Source organism: Phyllobates terribilis, unplaced genomic scaffold, assembly GCF_046119375.1.
Source record: "Phyllobates terribilis strain yellow unplaced genomic scaffold, ASM4611937v1 Scaffold_8__6_contigs__length_399053987, whole genome shotgun sequence".
In the NCBI taxonomy this organism is placed as follows: Eukaryota; Metazoa; Chordata; class Amphibia; order Anura; family Dendrobatidae; genus Phyllobates; species Phyllobates terribilis.
Window position 1 is genome coordinate 346,096,465 of NW_027362768.1, and position 23,404 is coordinate 346,119,868.

General features: G+C 45.3%; 18 non-coding genes across 18 annotated transcripts; all 18 read left to right on the top strand.

The window, feature by feature from the left end:
- Window positions 1–632: 632 nt before the first annotated feature.
- On the top strand, window positions 633–823 carry LOC141159511 (U2 spliceosomal RNA). The gene has a single exon (XR_012249517.1). It is a non-coding gene; the product is annotated as a U2 spliceosomal RNA (small nuclear RNA).
- A 1,115-nt stretch (window positions 824–1,938) lies between these two features.
- Window positions 1,939–2,129, top strand: LOC141157804 (U2 spliceosomal RNA). The gene has a single exon (XR_012247843.1). It is a non-coding gene; the product is annotated as a U2 spliceosomal RNA (small nuclear RNA).
- A 1,118-nt stretch (window positions 2,130–3,247) lies between these two features.
- On the top strand, window positions 3,248–3,438 carry LOC141157805 (U2 spliceosomal RNA). Its single transcript, XR_012247844.1, has one exon. It is a non-coding gene; the product is annotated as a U2 spliceosomal RNA (small nuclear RNA).
- Window positions 3,439–4,555: 1,117 nt separating this feature from the next.
- On the top strand, window positions 4,556–4,746 carry LOC141157806 (U2 spliceosomal RNA). Its single transcript, XR_012247845.1, has one exon. It is a non-coding gene; the product is annotated as a U2 spliceosomal RNA (small nuclear RNA).
- A 1,117-nt stretch (window positions 4,747–5,863) lies between these two features.
- On the top strand, window positions 5,864–6,054 carry LOC141157807 (U2 spliceosomal RNA). Its single transcript, XR_012247846.1, has one exon. It is a non-coding gene; the product is annotated as a U2 spliceosomal RNA (small nuclear RNA).
- Window positions 6,055–7,172: 1,118 nt separating this feature from the next.
- Window positions 7,173–7,363, top strand: LOC141157808 (U2 spliceosomal RNA). The gene has a single exon (XR_012247847.1). It is a non-coding gene; the product is annotated as a U2 spliceosomal RNA (small nuclear RNA).
- Window positions 7,364–8,479: 1,116 nt separating this feature from the next.
- On the top strand, window positions 8,480–8,670 carry LOC141157809 (U2 spliceosomal RNA). Its single transcript, XR_012247848.1, has one exon. It is a non-coding gene; the product is annotated as a U2 spliceosomal RNA (small nuclear RNA).
- Window positions 8,671–9,787: 1,117 nt separating this feature from the next.
- On the top strand, window positions 9,788–9,978 carry LOC141157810 (U2 spliceosomal RNA). The gene has a single exon (XR_012247849.1). It is a non-coding gene; the product is annotated as a U2 spliceosomal RNA (small nuclear RNA).
- A 1,119-nt stretch (window positions 9,979–11,097) lies between these two features.
- On the top strand, window positions 11,098–11,288 carry LOC141157811 (U2 spliceosomal RNA). Its single transcript, XR_012247850.1, has one exon. It is a non-coding gene; the product is annotated as a U2 spliceosomal RNA (small nuclear RNA).
- A 1,118-nt stretch (window positions 11,289–12,406) lies between these two features.
- Window positions 12,407–12,597, top strand: LOC141159964 (U2 spliceosomal RNA). Its single transcript, XR_012249957.1, has one exon. It is a non-coding gene; the product is annotated as a U2 spliceosomal RNA (small nuclear RNA).
- A 1,117-nt stretch (window positions 12,598–13,714) lies between these two features.
- LOC141157812 (U2 spliceosomal RNA) lies at window positions 13,715–13,905 on the top strand. The gene has a single exon (XR_012247851.1). It is a non-coding gene; the product is annotated as a U2 spliceosomal RNA (small nuclear RNA).
- Window positions 13,906–15,023: 1,118 nt separating this feature from the next.
- LOC141157813 (U2 spliceosomal RNA) lies at window positions 15,024–15,214 on the top strand. The gene has a single exon (XR_012247852.1). It is a non-coding gene; the product is annotated as a U2 spliceosomal RNA (small nuclear RNA).
- A 1,117-nt stretch (window positions 15,215–16,331) lies between these two features.
- On the top strand, window positions 16,332–16,522 carry LOC141157815 (U2 spliceosomal RNA). The gene has a single exon (XR_012247854.1). It is a non-coding gene; the product is annotated as a U2 spliceosomal RNA (small nuclear RNA).
- A 1,118-nt stretch (window positions 16,523–17,640) lies between these two features.
- Window positions 17,641–17,831, top strand: LOC141157816 (U2 spliceosomal RNA). The gene has a single exon (XR_012247855.1). It is a non-coding gene; the product is annotated as a U2 spliceosomal RNA (small nuclear RNA).
- Window positions 17,832–18,951: 1,120 nt separating this feature from the next.
- On the top strand, window positions 18,952–19,142 carry LOC141159815 (U2 spliceosomal RNA). Its single transcript, XR_012249811.1, has one exon. It is a non-coding gene; the product is annotated as a U2 spliceosomal RNA (small nuclear RNA).
- Window positions 19,143–20,262: 1,120 nt separating this feature from the next.
- LOC141157817 (U2 spliceosomal RNA) lies at window positions 20,263–20,453 on the top strand. Its single transcript, XR_012247856.1, has one exon. It is a non-coding gene; the product is annotated as a U2 spliceosomal RNA (small nuclear RNA).
- A 1,120-nt stretch (window positions 20,454–21,573) lies between these two features.
- Window positions 21,574–21,765, top strand: LOC141159528 (U2 spliceosomal RNA). The gene has a single exon (XR_012249533.1). It is a non-coding gene; the product is annotated as a U2 spliceosomal RNA (small nuclear RNA).
- Window positions 21,766–22,888: 1,123 nt separating this feature from the next.
- On the top strand, window positions 22,889–23,079 carry LOC141157818 (U2 spliceosomal RNA). Its single transcript, XR_012247857.1, has one exon. It is a non-coding gene; the product is annotated as a U2 spliceosomal RNA (small nuclear RNA).
- The last annotated feature ends 325 nt before the right edge of the window (window positions 23,080–23,404 follow it).

Here is a 23,404-nt window from a genome sequence, read left to right on the forward strand (position 1 = left end):
GAAACGTTGTCTCCCTCTGCTGGAACACTGACTTCTTTCATTTAATGCCTGCAGACTATAAAAGAGAAACCAACCCAAAAAGTTTGGTTGATTAGTCTGTGGCATTCTTTTAAACTGTTGCTTATGGCGGTCTCTTTGAGCTTCTCAGTGACATTCAGCCATCCAGGTATCCCGCCTGCAGTAGACGGAATGTGGCAATGGAACGCTGGCTGCGCGTGTCATAATAGGCTCTGAGCCTTTATATACCTGCGCACAGCAGCAGCCACCTTCAGTCTGCTGCTGGACAGCCAGCAGCAGCAGCAGCAGCAGGAGAGGTAATTAATCAGCAACCCTCCTGCTAAGGGTAGACAGCTGCTCGTTCCACCCCCCCCCGCCTTAATTGGTTCTCCTCCCTTCCAACGGTGTTGAGGCGGGTGGGAACAGCCGGGGGTTGAGGGTACTGTGCTAAAAGAGGTGGAGTTATGCAGATCTAAAACGCGTGGATTGCAGCAGCAGCAAGCCAAAAAGTGCAGGCATGTGAGGGATCTAGAGGTTGACAGCATGTCTTCTTAACGGGAGTCCAGGTGGCCATCTCCACAAATGGACTTTTCAGAATCCTTGGGTGGCACCGTAGTCGGAAACCAATTCTGGTTATCGCTTCTCGGCCTTTTGGCTAAGATCAAGTGTAGTATCTGTTCTTATCAGTTTAATATCTGATACGTCCCCTATCTGGGGACCATATATTAAATGGATTTTTAGAACAGGGAGATGGAAAAAGAGCTTGCTCTGTCCACTCCACGCATTGACCTGGTGTTGCAGTATCTCCAGGACCGGTGCACCCCTTCTTTAATGCAGTTTCTAAAATCAGAAAGAATTGAATTCAATGCTTTTTGTTCATTTGGCTTGTTTGTCGGATTTTGGGATGGACTCTTTGGCTTTGCTTTTCTTCTCCTCATTGGATTTTTCATGTTAAAAGTTGCAGAAGCCAGATGACAAGCTCATTTTGGTTCAACTTCAGCAACTGTGCATTGCATTGCCATGTAATGTAATGCAATGCTATCTATCTAGCTCTCCCTCTATACTTCCTTTTGGATAAACAGACATATTAGGCAAGCATTTTGGAGCTTTCACCTAAATAACTACAGGTGGTGAGAAAAGCTGCACAATATAATTGACCTTTCAGTATATTGTTGCACACACACCATCTATTTAGCAAATGCCCTTGTTATCAACAGCAGCCTTTTAAACTCACCTGAGCTAACAGGTATGTGAGCTGGTTACTCTGCTGCGCTTAAAATTTCTTTTTTGGTTTGCTACAATGCCTTTTCTGAAACGTTGTCTCCCTCTGCTGGAACACTGACTTCTTTCATTTAATGCCTGCAGACTATAAAAGAGAAACCAACCCAAAAAGTTTGGTTGATTAGTCTGTGGCATTCTTTTAAACTGTTGCTTATGGCGGTCTCTGTGAGCTTCTCAGTGACATTCAGCCATCCAGGTATCCCGCCTGCAGTAGACGGAATGTGGCAATGGAACGCTGGCTGCGCGTGTCATAATAGGCTCTGAGCCTTTATATACCTGCGCACAGCAGCAGCCACCTTCAGTCTGCTGCTGGACAGCCAGCAGCAGCAGCAGCAGGAGAGGTAATTAATCAGCAACCCTCCTGCTAAGGGTAGACAGCTGCTCGTTCCACCCCCCCCCCGCCTTAATTGGTTCTCCTCCCTTCCAACGGTGTTGAGGCGGGTGGGAACAGCCGGGGGTTGAGGGTACTGTGCTAAAAGAGGTGGAGTTATGCAGATCTAAAACGCGTGGATTGCAGCAGCAGCAAGCCGAAAAGTGCAGGCATGTGAGGGATCTAGAGGTTGACAGCATGTCTTCTTAACGGGAGTCCAGGTGGCCATCTCCACAAATGGACTTTTCAGAATCCTTGGGTGGCACCGTAGTCGGAAACCAATTCTGGTTATCGCTTCTCGGCCTTTTGGCTAAGATCAAGTGTAGTATCTGTTCTTATCAGTTTAATATCTGATACGTCCCCTATCTGGGGACCATATATTAAATGGATTTTTAGAACAGGGAGATGGAAAAAGAGCTTGCTCTGTCCACTCCACGCATTGACCTGGTATTGCAGTATCTCCAGGACCGGTGCACCCCTTCTTTAATGCAGTTTCTAAAATCAGAAAGAATTGAATTCAATGCTTTTTGTTCATTTGGCTTGTTTGTCGGATTTTGGGATGGACTCTTTGGCTTTGCTTTTCTTCTCCTCATTGGATTTTTCATGTTAAAAGTTGCAGAAGCCAGATGACAAGCTCATTTTGGTTCAACTTCAGCAACTGTGCATTGCATTGCCATGTAATGTAATGCAATGCTATCTATCTAGCTCTCCCTCTATACTTCCTTTTGGATAAACAGACATATTAGGCAAGCATTTTGGAGCTTTCACCTAAATAACTACAGGTGGTGAGATAAGCTGCACAATATAATTGACCTTTCAGTATATTGTTGCACACACACCATCTATTTAGCAAATGCCCTTGTTATCAACAGCAGCCTTTTAAACTCACCTGAGCTAACAGGTATGTGAGCTGGTTACTCTGCTGCGCTTAAAATTTCTTTTTTAGTTTGCTACAATGCCTTTTCTGAAACGTTGTCTCCCTCTGCTGGAACACTGACTTCTTTCATTTAATGCCTGCAGACTATAAAAGAGAAACCAACCCAAAAAGTTTGGTTGATTAGTCTGTGGCATTCTTTTAAACTGTTGCTTATGGCGGTCTCTGTGAGCTTCTCAGTGACATTCAGCCATCCAGGTATCCCGCCTGCAGTAGACGGAATGTGGCAATGGAACGCTGGCTGCGCGTGTCATAATAGGCTCTGAGCCTTTATATACCTGCGCACAGCAGCAGCCACCTTCAGTCTGCTGCTGGACAGCCAGCAGCAGCAGCAGCAGGAGAGGTAATTAATCAGCAACCCTCCTGCTAAGGGTAGACAGCTGCTCGTTCCACCCCCCCCCCCCCGCCTTAATTGGTTCTCCTCCCTTCCAACGGTGTTGAGGCGGGTGGGAACAGCCGGGGGTTGAGGGTACTGTGCTAAAAGAGGTGGAGTTATGCAGATCTAAAACGCGTGGATTGCAGCAGCAGCAAGCCGAAAAGTGCAGGCATGTGAGGGATCTAGAGGTTGACAGCATGTCTTCTTAACGGGAGTCCAGGTGGCCATCTCCACAAATGGACTTTTCAGAATCCTTGGGTGGCACCGTAGTCGGAAACCAATTCTGGTTATCGCTTCTCGGCCTTTTGGCTAAGATCAAGTGTAGTATCTGTTCTTATCAGTTTAATATCTGATACGTCCCCTATCTGGGGACCATATATTAAATGGATTTTTAGAACAGGGAGATGGAAAAAGAGCTTGCTCTGTCCACTCCACGCATTGACCTGGTATTGCAGTATCTCCAGGACCGGTGCACCCCTTCTTTAATGCAGTTTCTAAAATCAGAAAGAATTGAATTCAATGCTTTTTGTTCATTTGGCTTGTTTGTCGGATTTTGGGATGGACTCTTTGGCTTTGCTTTTCTTCTCCTCATTGGATTTTTCATGTTAAAAGTTGCAGAAGCCAGATGACAAGCTCATTTTGGTTCAACTTCAGCAACTGTGCATTGCATTGCCATGTAATGTAATGCAATGCTATCTATCTAGCTCTCCCTCTATACTTCCTTTTGGATAAACAGACATATTAGGCAAGCATTTTGGAGCTTTCACCTAAATAACTACAGGTGGTGAGATAAGCTGCACAATATAATTGACCTTTCAGTATATTGTTGCACACACACCATCTATTTAGCAAATGCCCTTGTTATCAACAGCAGCCTTTTAAACTCACCTGAGCTAACAGGTATGTGAGCTGGTTACTCTGCTGCGCTTAAAATTTCTTTTTTGGTTTGCTACAATGCCTTTTCTGAAACGTTTTCTCCCTCTGCTGGAACACTGACTTCTTTCATTTAATGCCTGCAGACTATAAAAGAGAAACCAACCCAAAAAGTTTGGTTGATTAGTCTGTGGCATTCTTTTAAACTGTTGCTTATGGCGGTCTCTGTGAGCTTCTCAGTGACATTCAGCCATCCAGGTATCCCGCCTGCAGTAGACGGAATGTGGCAATGGAACGCTGGCTGCGCGTGTCATAATAGGCTCTGAGTCTTTATATACCTGCGCACAGCAGCAGCCACCTTCAGTCTGCTGCTGGACAGCCAGCAGCAGCAGCAGCAGCAGGAGAGGTAATTAATCAGCAACCCTCCTGCTAAGGGTAGACAGCTGCTCGTTCCACCCCCCCCCGCCTTAATTGGTTCTCCTCCCTTCCAACGGTGTTGAGGCGGGTGGGAACAGCCGGGGGTTGAGGGTACTGTGCTAAAAGAGGTGGAGTTATGCAGATCTAAAACGCGTGGATTGCAGCAGCAGCAAGCCGAAAAGTGCAGGCATGTGAGGGATCTAGAGGTTGACAGCATGTCTTCTTAACGGGAGTCCAGGTGGCCATCTCCACAAATGGACTTTTCAGAATCCTTGGGTGGCACCGTAGTCGGAAACCAATTCTGGTTATCGCTTCTCGGCCTTTTGGCTAAGATCAAGTGTAGTATCTGTTCTTATCAGTTTAATATCTGATACGTCCCCTATCTGGGGACCATATATTAAATGGATTTTTAGAACAGGGAGATGGAAAAAGAGCTTGCTCTGTCCACTCCACGCATTGACCTGGTATTGCAGTATCTCCAGGACCGGTGCACCCCTTCTTTAATGCAGTTTCTAAAATCAGAAAGAATTGAATTCAATGCTTTTTGTTCATTTGGCTTGTTTGTCGGATTTTGGGATGGACTCTTTGGCTTTGCTTTTCTTCTCCTCATTGGATTTTTCATGTTAAAAGTTGCAGAAGCCAGATGACAAGCTCATTTTGGTTCAACTTCAGCAACTGTGCATTGCATTGCCATGTAATGTAATGCAATGCTATCTATCTAGCTCTCCCTCTATACTTCCTTTTGGATAAACAGACATATTAGGCAAGCATTTTGGAGCTTTCACCTAAATAACTACAGGTGGTGAGATAAGCTGCACAATATAATTGACCTTTCAGTATATTGTTGCACACACACCATCTATTTAGCAAATGCCCTTGTTATCAACAGCAGCCTTTTAAACTCACCTGAGCTAACAGGTATGTGAGCTGGTTACTCTGCTGCGCTTAAAATTTCTTTTTTGGTTTGCTACAATGCCTTTTCTGAAACGTTTTCTCCCTCTGCTGGAACACTGACTTCTTTCATTTAATGCCTGCAGACTATAAAAGAGAAACCAACCCAAAAAGTTTGGTTGATTAGTCTGTGGCATTCTTTTAAACTGTTGCTTATGGCGGTCTCTGTGAGCTTCTCAGTGACATTCAGCCATCCAGGTATCCCGCCTGCAGTAGACGGAATGTGGCAATGGAACGCTGGCTGCGCGTGTCATAATAGGCTCTGAGTCTTTATATACCTGCGCACAGCAGCAGCCACCTTCAGTCTGCTGCTGGACAGCCAGCAGCAGCAGCAGCAGCAGGAGAGGTAATTAATCAGCAACCCTCCTGCTAAGGGTAGACAGCTGCTCGTTCCACCCCCCCCCGCCTTAATTGGTTCTCCTCCCTTCCAACGGTGTTGAGGCGGGTGGGAACAGCCGGGGGTTGAGGGTACTGTGCTAAAAGAGGTGGAGTTATGCAGATCTAAAACGCGTGGATTGCAGCAGCAGCAAGCCGAAAAGTGCAGGCATGTGAGGGATCTAGAGGTTGACAGCATGTCTTCTTAACGGGAGTCCAGGTGGCCATCTCCACAAATGGACTTTTCAGAATCCTTGGGTGGCACCGTAGTCGGAAACCAATTCTGGTTATCGCTTCTCGGCCTTTTGGCTAAGATCAAGTGTAGTATCTGTTCTTATCAGTTTAATATCTGATACGTCCCCTATCTGGGGACCATATATTAAATGGATTTTTAGAACAGGGAGATGGAAAAAGAGCTTGCTCTGTCCACTCCACGCATTGACCTGGTATTGCAGTATCTCCAGGACCGGTGCACCCCTTCTTTAATGCAGTTTCTAAAATCAGAAAGAATTGAATTCAATGCTTTTTGTTCATTTGGCTTGTTTGTCGGATTTTGGGATGGACTCTTTGGCTTTGCTTTTCTTCTCCTCATTGGATTTTTCATGTTAAAAGTTGCAGAAGCCAGATGACAAGCTCATTTTGGTTCAACTTCAGCAACTGTGCATTGCATTGCCATGTAATGTAATGCAATGCTATCTATCTAGCTCTCCCTCTATACTTCCTTTTGGATAAACAGACATATTAGGCAAGCATTTTGGAGCTTTCACCTAAATAACTACAGGTGGTGAGATAAGCTGCACAATATAATTGACCTTTCAGTATATTGTTGCACACACACCATCTATTTAGCAAATGCCCTTGTTATCAACAGCAGCCTTTTAAACTCACCTGAGCTAACAGGTATGTGAGCTGGTTACTCTGCTGCGCTTAAAATTTCTTTTTTGGTTTGCTACAATGCCTTTTCTGAAACATTGTCTCCCTCTGCTGGAACACTGACTTCTTTCATTTAATGCCTGCAGACTATAAAAGAGAAACCAACCCAAAAAGTTTGGTTGATTAGTCTGTGGCATTCTTTTAAACTGTTGCTTATGGCGGTCTCTGTGAGCTTCTCAGTGACATTCAGCCATCCAGGTATCCCGCCTGCAGTAGACGGAATGTGGCAATGGAACGCTGGCTGCGCGTGTCATAATAGGCTCTGAGCCTTTATATACCTGCGCACAGCAGCAGCCACCTTCAGTCTGCTGCTGGACAGCCAGCAGCAGCAGCAGCAGCAGGAGAGGTAATTAATCAGAAACCCTCCTGCTAAGGGTAGACAGCTGCTCGTTCCACCCCCCCCCCGCCTTAATTGGTTCTCCTCCCTTCCAACGGTGTTGAGGCGGGTGGGAACAGCCGGGGGTTGAGGGTACTGTGCTAAAAGAGGTGGAGTTATGCAGATCTAAAACGCGTGGATTGCAGCAGCAGCAAGCCGAAAAGTGCAGGCATGTGAGGGATCTAGAGGTTGACAGCATGTCTTCTTAACGGGAGTCCAGGTGGCCATCTCCACAAATGGACTTTTCAGAATCCTTGGGTGGCACCGTAGTCGGAAACCAATTCTGGTTATCGCTTCTCGGCCTTTTGGCTAAGATCAAGTGTAGTATCTGTTCTTATCAGTTTAATATCTGATACGTCCCCTATCTGGGGACCATATATTAAATGGATTTTTAGAACAGGGAGATGGAAAAAGAGCTTGCTCTGTCCACTCCACGCATTGACCTGGTATTGCAGTATCTCCAGGACCGGTGCACCCCTTCTTTAATGCAGTTTCTAAAATCAGAAAGAATTGAATTCAATGCTTTTTGTTCATTTGGCTTGTTTGTCGGATTTTGGGATGGACTCTTTGGCTTTGCTTTTCTTCTCCTCATTGGATTTTTCATGTTAAAAGTTGCAGAAGCCAGATGACAAGCTCATTTTGGTTCAACTTCAGCAACTGTGCATTGCATTGCCATGTAATGTAATGCAATGCTATCTATCTAGCTCTCCCTCTATACTTCCTTTTGGATAAACAGACATATTAGGCAAGCATTTTGGAGCTTTCACCTAAATAACTACAGGTGGTGAGATAAGCTGCACAATATAATTGACCTTTCAGTATATTGTTGCACACACACCATCTATTTAGCAAATGCCCTTGTTATCAACAGCAGCCTTTTAAACTCACCTGAGCTAACAGGTATGTGAGCTGGTTACTCTGCTGCGCTTAAAATTTCTTTTTTGGTTTGCTACAATGCCTTTTCTGAAACGTTTTCTCCCTCTGCTGGAACACTGACTTCTTTCATTTAATGCCTGCAGACTATAAAAGAGAAACCAACCCAAAAAGTTTGGTTGATTAGTCTGTGGCATTCTTTTAAACTGTTGCTTATGGCGGTCTCTGTGAGCTTCTCAGTGACATTCAGCCATCCAGGTATCCCGCCTGCAGTAGACGGAATGTGGCAATGGAACGCTGGCTGCGCGTGTCATAATAGGCTCTGAGTCTTTATATACCTGCGCACAGCAGCAGCCACCTTCAGTCTGCTGCTGGACAGCCAGCAGCAGCAGCAGCAGCAGGAGAGGTAATTAATCAGCAACCCTCCTGCTAAGGGTAGACAGCTGCTCGTTCCACCCCCCCCGCCTTAATTGGTTCTCCTCCCTTCCAACGGTGTTGAGGCGGGTGGGAACAGCCGGGGGTTGAGGGTACTGTGCTAAAAGAGGTGGAGTTATGCAGATCTAAAACGCGTGGATTGCAGCAGCAGCAAGCCGAAAAGTGCAGGCATGTGAGGGATCTAGAGGTTGACAGCATGTCTTCTTAACGGGAGTCCAGGTGGCCATCTCCACAAATGGACTTTTCAGAATCCTTGGGTGGCACCGTAGTCGGAAACCAATTCTGGTTATCGCTTCTCGGCCTTTTGGCTAAGATCAAGTGTAGTATCTGTTCTTATCAGTTTAATATCTGATACGTCCCCTATCTGGGGACCATATATTAAATGGATTTTTAGAACAGGGAGATGGAAAAAGAGCTTGCTCTGTCCACTCCACGCATTGACCTGGTATTGCAGTATCTCCAGGACCGGTGCACCCCTTCTTTAATGCAGTTTCTAAAATCAGAAAGAATTGAATTCAATGCTTTTTGTTCATTTGGCTTGTTTGTCGGATTTTGGGATGGACTCTTTGGCTTTGCTTTTCTTCTCCTCATTGGATTTTTCATGTTAAAAGTTGCAGAAGCCAGATGACAAGCTCATTTTGGTTCAACTTCAGCAACTGTGCATTGCATTGCCATGTAATGTAATGCAATGCTATCTATCTAGCTCTCCCTCTATACTTCCTTTTGGATAAACAGACATATTAGGCAAGCATTTTGGAGCTTTCACCTAAATAACTACAGGTGGTGAGATAAGCTGCACAATATAATTGACCTTTCAGTATATTGTTGCACACACACCATCTATTTAGCAAATGCCCTTGTTATCAACAGCAGCCTTTTAAACTCACCTGAGCTAACAGGTATGTGAGCTGGTTACTCTGCTGCGCTTAAAATTTCTTTTTTGGTTTGCTACAATGCCTTTTCTGAAACGTTTTCTCCCTCTGCTGGAACACTGACTTCTTTCATTTAATGCCTGCAGACTATAAAAGAGAAACCAACCCAAAAAGTTTGGTTGATTAGTCTGTGGCATTCTTTTAAACTGTTGCTTATGGCGGTCTCTGTGAGCTTCTCAGTGACATTCAGCCATCCAGGTATCCCGCCTGCAGTAGACGGAATGTGGCAATGGAACGCTGGCTGCGCGTGTCATAATAGGCTCTGAGTCTTTATATACCTGCGCACAGCAGCAGCCACCTTCAGTCTGCTGCTGGACAGCCAGCAGCAGCAGCAGCAGCAGGAGAGGTAATTAATCAGCAACCCTCCTGCTAAGGGTAGACAGCTGCTCGTTCCACCCCCCCCCGCCTTAATTGGTTCTCCTCCCTTCCAACGGTGTTGAGGCGGGTGGGAACAGCCGGGGGTTGAGGGTACTGTGCTAAAAGAGGTGGAGTTATGCAGATCTAAAACGCGTGGATTGCAGCAGCAGCAAGCCGAAAAGTGCAGGCATGTGAGGGATCTAGAGGTTGACAGCATGTCTTCTTAACGGGAGTCCAGGTGGCCATCTCCACAAATGGACTTTTCAGAATCCTTGGGTGGCACCGTAGTCGGAAACCAATTCTGGTTATCGCTTCTCGGCCTTTTGGCTAAGATCAAGTGTAGTATCTGTTCTTATCAGTTTAATATCTGATACGTCCCCTATCTGGGGACCATATATTAAATGGATTTTTAGAACAGGGAGATGGAAAAAGAGCTTGCTCTGTCCACTCCACGCATTGACCTGGTATTGCAGTATCTCCAGGACCGGTGCACCCCTTCTTTAATGCAGTTTCTAAAATCAGAAAGAATTGAATTCAATGCTTTTTGTTCATTTGGCTTGTTTGTCGGATTTTGGGATGGACTCTTTGGCTTTGCTTTTCTTCTCCTCATTGGATTTTTCATGTTAAAAGTTGCAGAAGCCAGATGACAAGCTCATTTTGGTTCAACTTCAGCAACTGTGCATTGCATTGCCATGTAATGTAATGCAATGCTATCTATCTAGCTCTCCCTCTATACTTCCTTTTGGATAAACAGACATATTAGGCAAGCATTTTGGAGCTTTCACCTAAATAACTACAGGTGGTGAGATAAGCTGCACAATATAATTGACCTTTCAGTATATTGTTGCACACACACCATCTATTTAGCAAATGCCCTTGTTATCAACAGCAGCCTTTTAAACTCACCTGAGCTAACAGGTATGTGAGCTGGTTACTCTGCTGCGCTTAAAATTTCTTTTTTGGTTTGCTACAATGCCTTTTCTGAAACGTTGTCTCCCTCTGCTGGAACACTGACTTCTTTCATTTAATGCCTGCAGACTTTAAAAGAGAAACCAACCCAAAAAGTTTGGTTGATTAGTCTGTGGCATTCTTTTAAACTGTTGCTTATGGCGGTCTCTGTGAGCTTCTCAGTGACATTCAGCCATCCAGGTATCCCGCCTGCAGTAGACGGAATGTGGCAATGGAACGCTGGCTGCGCGTGTCATAATAGGCTCTGAGCCTTTATATACCTGCGCACAGCAGCAGCCACCTTCAGTCTGCTGCTGGACAGCCAGCAGCAGCAGCAGCAGCAGGAGAGGTAATTAATCAGAAACCCTCCTGCTAAGGGTAGACAGCTGCTCGTTCCACCCCCCCCCCCGCCTTAATTGGTTCTCCTCCCTTCCAACGGTGTTGAGGCGGGTGGGAACAGCCGGGGGTTGAGGGTACTGTGCTAAAAGAGGTGGAGTTATGCAGATCTAAAACGCGTGGATTGCAGCAGCAGCAAGCCGAAAAGTGCAGGCATGTGAGGGATCTAGAGGTTGACAGCATGTCTTCTTAACGGGAGTCCAGGTGGCCATCTCCACAAATGGACTTTTCAGAATCCTTGGGTGGCACCGTAGTCGGAAACCAATTCTGGTTATCGCTTCTCGGCCTTTTGGCTAAGATCAAGTGTAGTATCTGTTCTTATCAGTTTAATATCTGATACGTCCCCTATCTGGGGACCATATATTAAATGGATTTTTAGAACAGGGAGATGGAAAAAGAGCTTGCTCTGTCCACTCCACGCATTGACCTGGTATTGCAGTATCTCCAGGACCGGTGCACCCCTTCTTTAATGCAGTTTCTAAAATCAGAAAGAATTGAATTCAATGCTTTTTGTTCATTTGGCTTGTTTGTCGGATTTTGGGATGGACTCTTTGGCTTTGCTTTTCTTCTCCTCATTGGATTTTTCATGTTAAAAGTTGCAGAAGCCAGATGACAAGCTCATTTTGGTTCAACTTCAGCAACTGTGCATTGCATTGCCATGTAATGTAATGCAATGCTATCTATTTAGCTCTCCCTCTATACTTCCTTTTGGATAAACAGACATATTAGGCAAGCATTTTGGAGCTTTCACCTAAATAACTACAGGTGGTGAGATAAGCTGCACAATATAATTGACCTTTCAGTATATTGTTGCACACACACCATCTATTTAGCAAATGTCCTTGTTATCAACAGCAGCCTTTTAAACTCACCTGAGCTAACAGGTATGTGAGCTGGTTACTCTGCTGCGCTTAAAATTTCTTTTTTGGTTTGCTACAATGCCTTTTCTGAAACGTTGTCTCCCTCTGCTGGAACACTGACTTCTTTCATTTAATGCCTGCAGACTATAAAAGAGAAACCAACCCAAAAAGTTTGGTTGATTAGTCTGTGGCATTCTTTTAAACTGTTGCTTATGGCGGTCTCTGTGAGCTTCTCAGTGACATTCAGCCATCCAGGTATCCCGCCTGCAGTAGACGGAATGTGGCAATGGAACGCTGGCTGCGCATGTCATAATAGGCTCTGAGCCTTTATATACCTGCGCACAGCAGCAGCCACCTTCAGTCTGCTGCTGGACAGCCAGCAGCAGCAGCAGCAGCAGGAGAGGTAATTAATCAGCAACCCTCCTGCTAAGGGTAGACAGCTGCTCGTTCCACCCCCCCCCCGCCTTAATTGGTTCTCCTCCCTTCCAACGGTGTTGAGGCGGATGGGAACAGCCGGGGGTTGAGGGTACTGTGCTAAAAGAGGTGGAGTTATGCAGATCTAAAACGTGTGGATTGCAGCAGCAGCAAGCCGAAAAGTGCAGGCATGTGAGGGATCTAGAGGTTGACAGCATGTCTTCTTAACGGGAGTCCAGGTGGCCATCTCCACAAATGGACTTTTCAGAATCCTTGGGTGGCACCGTAGTCGGAAACCAATTCTGGTTATCGCTCCTCGGCCTTTTGGCTAAGATCAAGTGTAGTATCTGTTCTTATCAGTTTAATATCTGATACGTCCCCTATCTGGGGACCATATATTAAATGGATTTTTAGAACAGGGAGATGGAAAAAGAGCTTGCTCTGTCCACTCCACGCATTGACCTGGTATTGCAGTATCTCCAGGACCGGTGCACCCCTTCTTTAATGCAGTTTCTAAAATCAGAAAGAATTGAATTCAATGCTTTTTGTTCATTTGGCTTGTTTGTCGGATTTTGGGATGGACTCTTTGGCTTTGCTTTTCTTCTCCTCATTGGATTTTTCATGTTAAAAGTTGCAGAAGCCAGATGACAAGCTCATTTTGGTTCAACTTCAGCAACTGTGCATTGCATTGCCATGTAATGTAATGCAATGCTATCTATCTAGCTCTCCCTCTATACTTCCTTTTGGATAAACAGACATATTAGGCAAGCATTTTGGAGCTTTCACCTAAATAACTACAGGTGGTGAGATAAGCTGCACAATATAATTGACCTTTCAGTATATTGTTGCACACACACCATCTATTTAGCAAATGCCCTTGTTATCAACAGCAGCCTTTTAAACTCACCTGAACTAACAGGTATGTGAGCTGGTTACTCTGCTGCGCTTAAAATTTCTTTTTTGGTTTGCTACAATGCCTTTTCTGAAACGTTGTCTCCCTCTGCTGGAACACTGACTTCTTTCATTTAATGCCTGCAGACTATAAAAGAGAAACCAACCCAAAAAGTTTGGTTGATTAGTCTGTGGCATTCTTTTAAACTGTTGCTTATGGCGGTCTCTGTGAGCTTCTCAGTGACATTCAGCCATCCAGGTATCCCGCCTGCAGTAGACGGAATGTGGCAATGGAACGCTGGCTGCGCGTGTCATAATAGGCTCTGAGTCTTTATATACCTGCGCACAGCAGCAGCCACCTTCAGTCTGCTGCTGGACAGCCAGCAGCAGCAGCAGCAGCAGGAGAGGTAATTAATCAGCAACCCTCCTGCTAAGGGTAGACAGCTGCTCGTTCCACCCCCCCCCGCCTTAATTGGTTCTCCTCCCTTCCAACGGTGTTGAGGCGGGTGGGAACAGCCGGGGGTTGAGGGTACTGTGCTAAAAGAGGTGGAGTTATGCAGATCTAAAACGCGTGGATTGCAGCAGCAGCAAGCCGAAAAGTGCAGGCATGTGAGGGATCTAGAGGTTGACAGCATGTCTTCTTAACGGGAGTCCAGGTGGCCATCTCCACAAATGGACTTTTCAGAATCCTTGGGTGGCACCGTAGTCGGAAACCAATTCTGGTTATCGCTTCTCGGCCTTTTGGCTAAGATCAAGTGTAGTATCTGTTCTTATCAGTTTAATATCTGATACGTCCCCTATCTGGGGACCATATATTAAATGGATTTTTAGAACAGGGAGATGGAAAAAGAGCTTGCTCTGTCCACTCCACGCATTGACCTGGTATTGCAGTATCTCCAGGACCGGTGCACCCCTTCTTTAATGCAGTTTCTAAAATCAGAAAGAATTGAATTCAATGCTTTTTGTTCATTTGGCTTGTTTGTCGGATTTTGGGATGGACTCTTTGGCTTTGCTTTTCTTCTCCTCATTGGATTTTTCATGTTAAAAGTTGCAGAAGCCAGATGACAAGCTCATTTTGGTTCAACTTCAGCAACTGTGCATTGCATTGCCATGTAATGTAATGCAATGCTATCTATCTAGCTCTCCCTCTATACTTCCTTTTGGATAAACAGACATATTAGGCAAGCATTTTGGAGCTTTCACCTAAATAACTACAGGTGGTGAGATAAGCTGCACAATATAATTGACCTTTCAGTATATTGTTGCACACACACCATCTATTTAGCAAATGCCCTTGTTATCAACAGTAGCCTTTTAAACTCACCTGAGCTAACAGGTATGTGAGCTGGTTACTCTGCTGCGCTTAAAATTTCTTTTTTGGTTTGCTACAATGCCTTTTCTGAAACATTGTCTCCCTCTGCTGGAACACTGACTTCTTTCATTTAATGCCTGCAGACTATAAAAGAGAAACCAACCCAAAAAGTTTGGTTGATTAGTCTGTGGCATTCTTTTAAACTGTTGCTTATGGCGGTCTCTGTGAGCTTCTCAGTGACATTCAGCCATCCAGGTATCCCGCCTGCAGTAGACGGAATGTGGCAATGGAACGCTGGCTGCGCGTGTCATAATAGGCTCTGAGCCTTTATATACCTGCGCACAGCAGCAGCCACCTTCAGTCTGCTGCTGGACAGCCAGCAGCAGCAGCAGCAGCAGGAGAGGTAATTAATCAGAAACCCTCCTGCTAAGGGTAGACAGCTGCTCGTTCCACCCCCCCCCCGCCTTAATTGGTTCTCCTCCCTTCCAACGGTGTTGAGGCGGGTGGGAACAGCCGGGGGTTGAGGGTACTGTGCTAAAAGAGGTGGAGTTATGCAGATCTAAAACGCGTGGATTGCAGCAGCAGCAAGCCGAAAAGTGCAGGCATGTGAGGGATCTAGAGGTTGACAGCATGTCTTCTTAACGGGAGTCCAGGTGGCCATCTCCACAAATGGACTTTTCAGAATCCTTGGGTGGCACCGTAGTCGGAAACCAATTCTGGTTATCGCTTCTCGGCCTTTTGGCTAAGATCAAGTGTAGTATCTGTTCTTATCAGTTTAATATCTGATACGTCCCCTATCTGGGGACCATATATTAAATGGATTTTTAGAACAGGGAGATGGAAAAAGAGCTTGCTCTGTCCACTCCACGCATTGACCTGGTATTGCAGTATCTCCAGGACCGGTGCACCCCTTCTTTAATGCAGTTTCTAAAATCAGAAAGAATTGAATTCAATGCTTTTTGTTCATTTGGCTTGTTTGTCGGATTTTGGGATGGACTCTTTGGCTTTGCTTTTCTTCTCCTCATTGGATTTTTCATGTTAAAAGTTGCAGAAGCCAGATGACAAGCTCATTTTGGTTCAACTTCAGCAACTGTGCATTGCATTGCCATGTAATGTAATGCAATGCTATCTATCTAGCTCTCCCTCTATACTTCCTTTTGGATAAACAGACATATTAGGCAAGCATTTTGGAGCTTTCACCTAAATAACTACAGGTGGTGAGATAAGCTGCACAATATAATTGACCTTTCAGTATATTGTTGCACACACACCATCTATTTAGCAAATGCCCTTGTTATCAACAGCAGCCTTTTAAACTCACCTGAGCTAACAGGTATGTGAGCTGGTTACTCTGCTGCGCTTAAAATTTCTTTTTTGGTTTGCTACAATGCCTTTTCTGAAACGTTTTCTCCCTCTGCTGGAACACTGACTTCTTTCATTTAATGCCTGCAGACTATAAAAGAGAAACCAACCCAAAAAGTTTGGTTGATTAGTCTGTGGCATTCTTTTAAACTGTTGCTTATGGCGGTCTCTGTGAGCTTCTCAGTGACATTCAGCCATCCAGGTATCCCGCCTGCAGTAGACGGAATGTGGCAATGGAACGCTGGCTGCGCGTGTCATAATAGGCTCTGAGTCTTTATATACCTGCGCACAGCAGCAGCCACCTTCAGTCTGCTGCTGGACAGCCAGCAGCAGCAGCAGCAGCAGGAGAGGTAATTAATCAGCAACCCTCCTGCTAAGGGTAGACAGCTGCTCGTTCCACCCCCCCCCGCCTTAATTGGTTCTCCTCCCTTCCAACGGTGTTGAGGCGGGTGGGAACAGCCGGGGGTTGAGGGTACTGTGCTAAAAGAGGTGGAGTTATGCAGATCTAAAACGCGTGGATTGCAGCAGCAGCAAGCCGAAAAGTGCAGGCATGTGAGGGATCTAGAGGTTGACAGCATGTCTTCTTAACGGGAGTCCAGGTGGCCATCTCCACAAATGGACTTTTCAGAATCCTTGGGTGGCACCGTAGTCGGAAACCAATTCTGGTTATCGCTTCTCGGCCTTTTGGCTAAGATCAAGTGTAGTATCTGTTCTTATCAGTTTAATATCTGATACGTCCCCTATCTGGGGACCATATATTAAATGGATTTTTAGAACAGGGAGATGGAAAAAGAGCTTGCTCTGTCCACTCCACGCATTGACCTGGTATTGCAGTATCTCCAGGACCGGTGCACCCCTTCTTTAATGCAGTTTCTAAAATCAGAAAGAATTGAATTCAATGCTTTTTGTTCATTTGGCTTGTTTGTCGGATTTTGGGATGGACTCTTTGGCTTTGCTTTTCTTCTCCTCATTGGATTTTTCATGTTAAAAGTTGCAGAAGCCAGATGACAAGCTCATTTTGGTTCAACTTCAGCAACTGTGCATTGCATTGCCATGTAATGTAATGCAATGCTATCTATCTAGCTCTCCCTCTATACTTCCTTTTGGATAAACAGACATATTAGGCAAGCATTTTGGAGCTTTCACCTAAATAACTACAGGTGGTGAGATAAGCTGCACAATATAATTGACCTTTCAGTATATTGTTGCACACACACCATCTATTTAGCAAATGCCCTTGTTATCAACAGCAGCCTTTTAAACTCACCTGAGCTAACAGGTATGTGAGCTGGTTACTCTGCTGCGCTTAAAATTTCTTTTTTGGTTTGCTACAATGCCTTTTCTGAAACGTTGTCTCCCTCTGCTGGAACACTGACTTCTTTCATTTAATGCCTGCAGACTTTAAAAGAGAAACCAACCCAAAAAGTTTGGTTGATTAGTCTGTGGCATTCTTTTAAACTGTTGCTTATGGCGGTCTCTGTGAGCTTCTCAGTGACATTCAGCCATCCAGGTATCCCGCCTGCAGTAGACGGAATGTGGCAATGGAACGCTGGCTGCGCGTGTCATAATAGGCTCTGAGCCTTTATATACCTGCGCACAGCAGCAGCCACCTTCAGTCTGCTGCTGGACAGCCAGCAGCAGCAGCAGCAGCAGGAGAGGTAATTAATCAGAAACCCTCCTGCTAAGGGTAGACAGCTGCTCGTTCCACCCCCCCCCCGCCTTAATTGGTTCTCCTCCCTTCCAACGGTGTTGAGGCGGGTGGGAACAGCCGGGGGTTGAGGGTACTGTGCTAAAAGAGGTGGAGTTATGCAGATCTAAAACGCGTGGATTGCAGCAGCAGCAAGCCGAAAAGTGCAGGCATGTGAGGGATCTAGAGGTTGACAGCATGTCTTCTTAACGGGAGTCCAGGTGGCCATCTCCACAAATGGACTTTTCAGAATCCTTGGGTGGCACCGTAGTCGGAAACCAATTCTGGTTATCGCTTCTCGGCCTTTTGGCTAAGATCAAGTGTAGTATCTGTTCTTATCAGTTTAATATCTGATACGTCCCCTATCTGGGGACCATATATTAAATGGATTTTTAGAACAGGGAGATGGAAAAAGAGCTTGCTCTGTCCACTCCACGCATTGACCTGGTATTGCAGTATCTCCAGGACCGGTGCACCCCTTCTTTAATGCAGTTTCTAAAATCAGAAAGAATTGAATTCAATGCTTTTTGTTCATTTGGCTTGTTTGTCGGATTTTGGGATGGACTCTTTGGCTTTGCTTTTCTTCTCCTCATTGGATTTTTCATGTTAAAAGTTGCAGAAGCCAGATGACAAGCTCATTTTGGTTCAACTTCAGCAACTGTGCATTGCATTGCCATGTAATGTAATGCAATGCTATCTATCTAGCTCTCCCTCTATACTTCCTTTTGGATAAACAGACATATTAGGCAAGCATTTTGGAGCTTTCACCTAAATAACTACAGGTGGTGAGATAAGCTGCACAATATAATTGACCTTTCAGTATATTGTTGCACACACACCATCTATTTAGCAAATGTCCTTGTTATCAACAGCAGCCTTTTAAACTCACCTGAGCTAACAGGTATGTGAGCTGGTTACTCTGCTGCGCTTAAAATTTCTTTTTTGGTTTGCTACAATGCCTTTTCTGAAACGTTGTCTCCCTCTGCTGGAACACTGACTTCTTTCATTTAATGCCTGCAGACTATAAAAGAGAAACCAACCCAAAAAGTTTGGTTGATTAGTCTGTGGCATTCTTTTAAACTGTTGCTTATGGCGGTCTCTGTGAGCTTCTCAGTGACATTCAGCCATCCAGGTATCCCGCCTGCAGTAGACGGAATGTGGCAATGGAACGCTGGCTGCGCGTGTCATAATAGGCTCTGAGCCTTTATATACCTGCGCACATCAGCAGCCACCTTCAGTCTGCTGCTGGACAGCCAGCAGCAGCAGCAGCAGCAGGAGAGGTAATTAATCAGCAACCCTCCTGCTAAGGGTAGACAGCTGCTCGTTCCACCCCCCCCCCCCGCCTTAATTGGTTCTCCTCCCTTCCAACGGTGTTGAGGCGGGTGGGAACAGCCGGGGGTTGAGGGTACTGTGCTAAAAGAGGTGGAGTTATGCAGATCTAAAACGCGTGGATTGCAGCAGCAGCAAGCCGAAAAGTGCAGGCATGTGAGGGATCTAGAGGTTGACAGCATGTCTTCTTAACGGGAGTCCAGGTGGCCATCTCCACAAATGGACTTTTCAGAATCCTTCGGTGGCACCGTAGTCGGAAACCAATTCTGGTTATCGCTTCTCGGCCTTTTGGCTAAGATCAAGTGTAGTATCTGTTCTTATCAGCTTAATATCTGATACGTCCCCTATCTGGGGACCATATATTAAATGGATTTTCAGAACAGGGAGATGGAAAAAGAGCTTGCTCTGTCCACTCCACGCATTGACCTGGTATTGCAGTATCTCCAGGACCGGTGCACCCCTTCTTTAATGCAGTTTCTAAAATCAGAAAGAATTGAATTCAATGCTTTTTGTTCATTTGGCTTGTTTGTCGGATTTTGGGATGGACTCTTTGGCTTTGCTTTTCTTCTCCTCATTGGATTTTTCATGTTAAAAGTTGCAGAAGCCAGATGACAAGCTCATTTTGGTTCAACTTCAGCAACTGTGCATTGCATTGCCATGTAATGTAATGCAATGCTATCTATCTAGCTCTCCCTCTATACTTCCTTTTGGATAAACAGACATATTAGGCAAGCATTTTGGAGCTTTCACCTAAATAACTACAGGTGGTGAGATAAGCTGCACAATATAATTGACCTTTCAGTATATTGTTGCACACACACCATCTATTTAGCAAATGCCCTTGTTATCAACAGCAGCCTTTTAAACTCACCTGAGCTAACAGGTATGTGAGCTGGTTACTCTGCTGCGCTTAAAATTTCTTTTTTGGTTTGCTACAATGCCTTTTCTGAAACGTTGTCTCCCTCTGCTGGAACACTGACTTCTTTCATTTAATGCCTGCAGACTATAAAAGAGAAACCAACCCAAAAAGTTTGGTTGATTAGTCTGTGGCATTCTTTTAAACTGTTGCTTATGGCGGTCTCTGTGAGCTTCTCAGTGACATTCAGCCATCCAGGTATCCCGCCTGCAGTAGACGGAATGTGGCAATGGAACGCTGGCTGCGCGTGTCATAATAGGCTCTGAGCCTTTATATACCTGCGCACAGCAGCAGCCACCTTCAGTCTGCTGCTGGACAGCCAGCAGCAGCAGCAGCAGCAGGAGAGGTAATTAATCAGCAACCCTCCTGCTAAGGGTAGACAGCTGCTTGTTCCACCCCCCCCCCCCGCCTTAATTGGTTCTCCTCCCTTCCAACGGTGTTGAGGCGGGTGGGAACAGCCGGGGGTTGAGGGTACTGTGCTAAAAGAGGTGGAGTTATGCAGATCTAAAACGCGTGGATTGCAGCAGCAGCAAGCCGAAAAGTGCAGGCATGTGAGGGATCTAGAGGTTGACAGCATGTCTTCTTAACGGGAGTCCAGGTGGCCATCTCCACAAATGGACTTTTCAGAATCCTTGGGTGGCACCGTAGTCGGAAACCAATTCTGGTTATCGCTTCTCGGCCTTTTGGCTAAGATCAAGTGTAGTATCTGTTCTTATCAGTTTAATATCTGATACGTCCCCTATCTGGGGACCATATATTAAATGGATTTTTAGAACAGGGAGATGGAAAAAGAGCTTGCTCTGTCCACTCCACGCATTGACCTGGTATTGCAGTATCTCCAGGACCGGTGCACCCCTTCTTTAATGCAGTTTCTAAAATCAGAAAGAATTGAATTCAATGCTTTTTGTTCATTTGGCTTGTTTGTCGGATTTTGGGATGGACTCTTTGGCTTTGCTTTTCTTCTCCTCATTGGATTTTTCATGTTAAAAGTTGCAGAAGCCAGATGACAAGCTCATTTTGGTTCAACTTCAGCAACTGTGCATTGCATTGCCATGTAATGTAATGCAATGCTATCTATCTAGCTCTCCCTCTATACTTCCTTTTGGATAAACAGACATATTAGGCAAGCATTTTGGAGCTTTCACCTAAATAACTACAGGTGGTGAGATAAGCTGCACAATATAATTGACCTTTCAGTATATTGTTGCACACACACCATCTATTTAGCAAATGCCCTTGTTATCAACAGCAGCCTTTTAAACTCACCTGAGCTAACAGGTATGTGCGCTGGTTACTCTGCTGCGCTTAAAATTTCTTTTGTGGTTTGCTACAATGCCTTTTCTGAAACGTTGTCTCCCTCTGCTGGAACACTGACTTCTTTCATTTAATGCCTGCAGACTATAAAAGAGAAACCAACCCAAAAAGTTTGGTTGATTAGTCTGTGGCATTCTTTTAAACTGTTGCTTATGGCGGTCTCTGTGAGCTTCTCAGTGACATTCAGCCATCCAGGTATCCCGCCTGCAGTAGACGGAATGTGGCAATGGAACGCTGGCTGCGCGTGTCATAATAGGCTCTGAGCCTTTATATACCTGCGCACAGCAGCAGCCACCTTCAGTCTGCTGCTGGACAGCCAGCAGCAGCAGCAGCAGCAGGAGAGGTAATTAATCAGCAACCCTCCTGCTAAGGGTAGACAGCTGCTCGTTCCACCCCCCCCCCCCGCCTTAATTGGTTCTCCTCCCTTCCAACGGTGTTGAGGCGGGTGGGAACAGCCGGGGGTTGAGGGTACTGTGCTAAAAGAGGTGGAGTTATGCAGATCTAAATCGCGTGGATTGCAGCAGCAGCAAGCCGAAAAGTGCAGGCATGTGAGGGATCTAGAGGTTGACAGCATGTCTTCTTAACGGGAGTCCAGGTGGCCATCTCCACAAATGGACTTTTCAGAATCCTTGGGTGGCACCGTAGTCGGAAACCAATTCTGGTTATCGCTTCTCGGCCTTTTGGCTAAGATCAAGTGTAGTATCTGTTCTTATCAGTTTAATATCTGATACGTCCCCTATCTGGGGACCATATATTAAATGGATTTTTAGAACAGGGAGATGGAAAAAAGAGCTTGCTCTGTCCACTCCACGCATTGACCTGGTATTGCAGTATCTCCAGGACCGGTGCACCCCTTCTTTAATGCAGTTTCTAAAATCAGAAAGAATTGAATTCAATGCTTTTTGTTCATTTGGCTTGTTTGTCGGATTTTGGGATGGACTCTTTGGCTTTGCTTTTCTTCTCCTCATTGGATTTTTCATGTTAAAAGTTGCAGAAGCCAGATGACAAGCTCATTTTGGTTCAACTTCAGCAACTGTGCATTGCATTGCTATGTAATGTAATGCAATGCTATCTATCTAGCTCTCCCTCTATACTTCCTTTTGGATAAACAGACATATTAGGCAAGCATTTTGGAGCTTTCACCTAAATAACTACAGGTGGTGAGATAAGCTGCACAATATAATTGACCTTTCAGTATATTGTTGCACACACACCATCTATTTAGCAAATGCCCTTGTTATCAACAGCAGCCTTTTAAACTCACCTGAGCTAACAGGTATGTGAGCTGGTTACTCTGCTGCGCTTAAAATTTCTTTTTTGGTTTGCTACAATGCCTTTTCTGAAACGTTGTCTCCCTCTGCTGGAACACTGACTTCTTTCATTTAATGCCTGCAGACTATAAAAGAGAAACCAACCCAAAAAGTTTGGTTGATTAGTCTGTGGCATTCTTTTAAACTGTTGCTTATGGCGGTCTCTGTGAGCTTCTCAGTGACATTCAGCCATCCAGGTATCCCGCCTGCAGTAGACGGAATGTGGCAATGGAACGCTGGCTGCGCGTGTCATAATAGGCTCTGAGCCTTTATATACCTGCGCACAGCAGCAGCCACCTTCAGTCTGCTGCTGGACAGCCAGCAGCAGCAGCAGCAGGAGAGGTAATTAATCAGCAACCCTCCTGCTAAGGGTAGACAGCTGCTCGTTCCACCCCCCCCACCCCCCCCCGCCTTAATTGGTTCTCCTCCCTTCCAACGGTGTTGAGGCGGGTGGGAACAGCCGGGGGTTGAGGGTACTGTGCTAAAAGAGGTGGAGTTATGCAGATCTAAAACGCGTGGATTGCAGCAGCAGCAAGCCGAAAAGTGCAGGCATGTGAGGGATCTAGAGGTTGACAGCATGTCTTCTTAACGGGAGTCCAGGTGGCCATCTCCACAAATGGACTTTTCAGAATCCTTGGGTGGCACCGTAGTCGGAAACCAATTCTGGTTATCGCTTCTCGGCCTTTTGGCTAAGATCAAGTGTAGTATCTGTTCTTATCAGTTTAATATCTGATACGTCCCCTATCTGGGGACCATATATTAAATGGATTTTTAGAACAGGGAGATGGAAAAAGAGCTTGCTCTGTCCACTCCACGCATTGACCTGGTATTGCAGTATCTCCAGGACCGGTGCACCCCTTCTTTAATGCAGTTTCTAAAATCAGAAAGAATTGAATTCAATGCTTTTTGTTCATTTGGCTTGTTTGTCGGATTTTGGGATGGACTCTTTGGCTTTGCTTTTCTTCTCCTCATTGGATTTTTCATGTTAAAAGTTGCAGAAGCCAGATGACAAGCTCATTTTGGTTCAACTTCAGCAACTGTGCATTGCATTGCCATGTAATGTAATGCAATGCTATCTATCTAGCTCTCCCTCTATACTTCCTTTTGGATAAACAGACATATTAGGCAAGCATTTTGGAGCTTTCACCTAAATAACTACAGGTGGTGAGATAAGCTGCACAATAT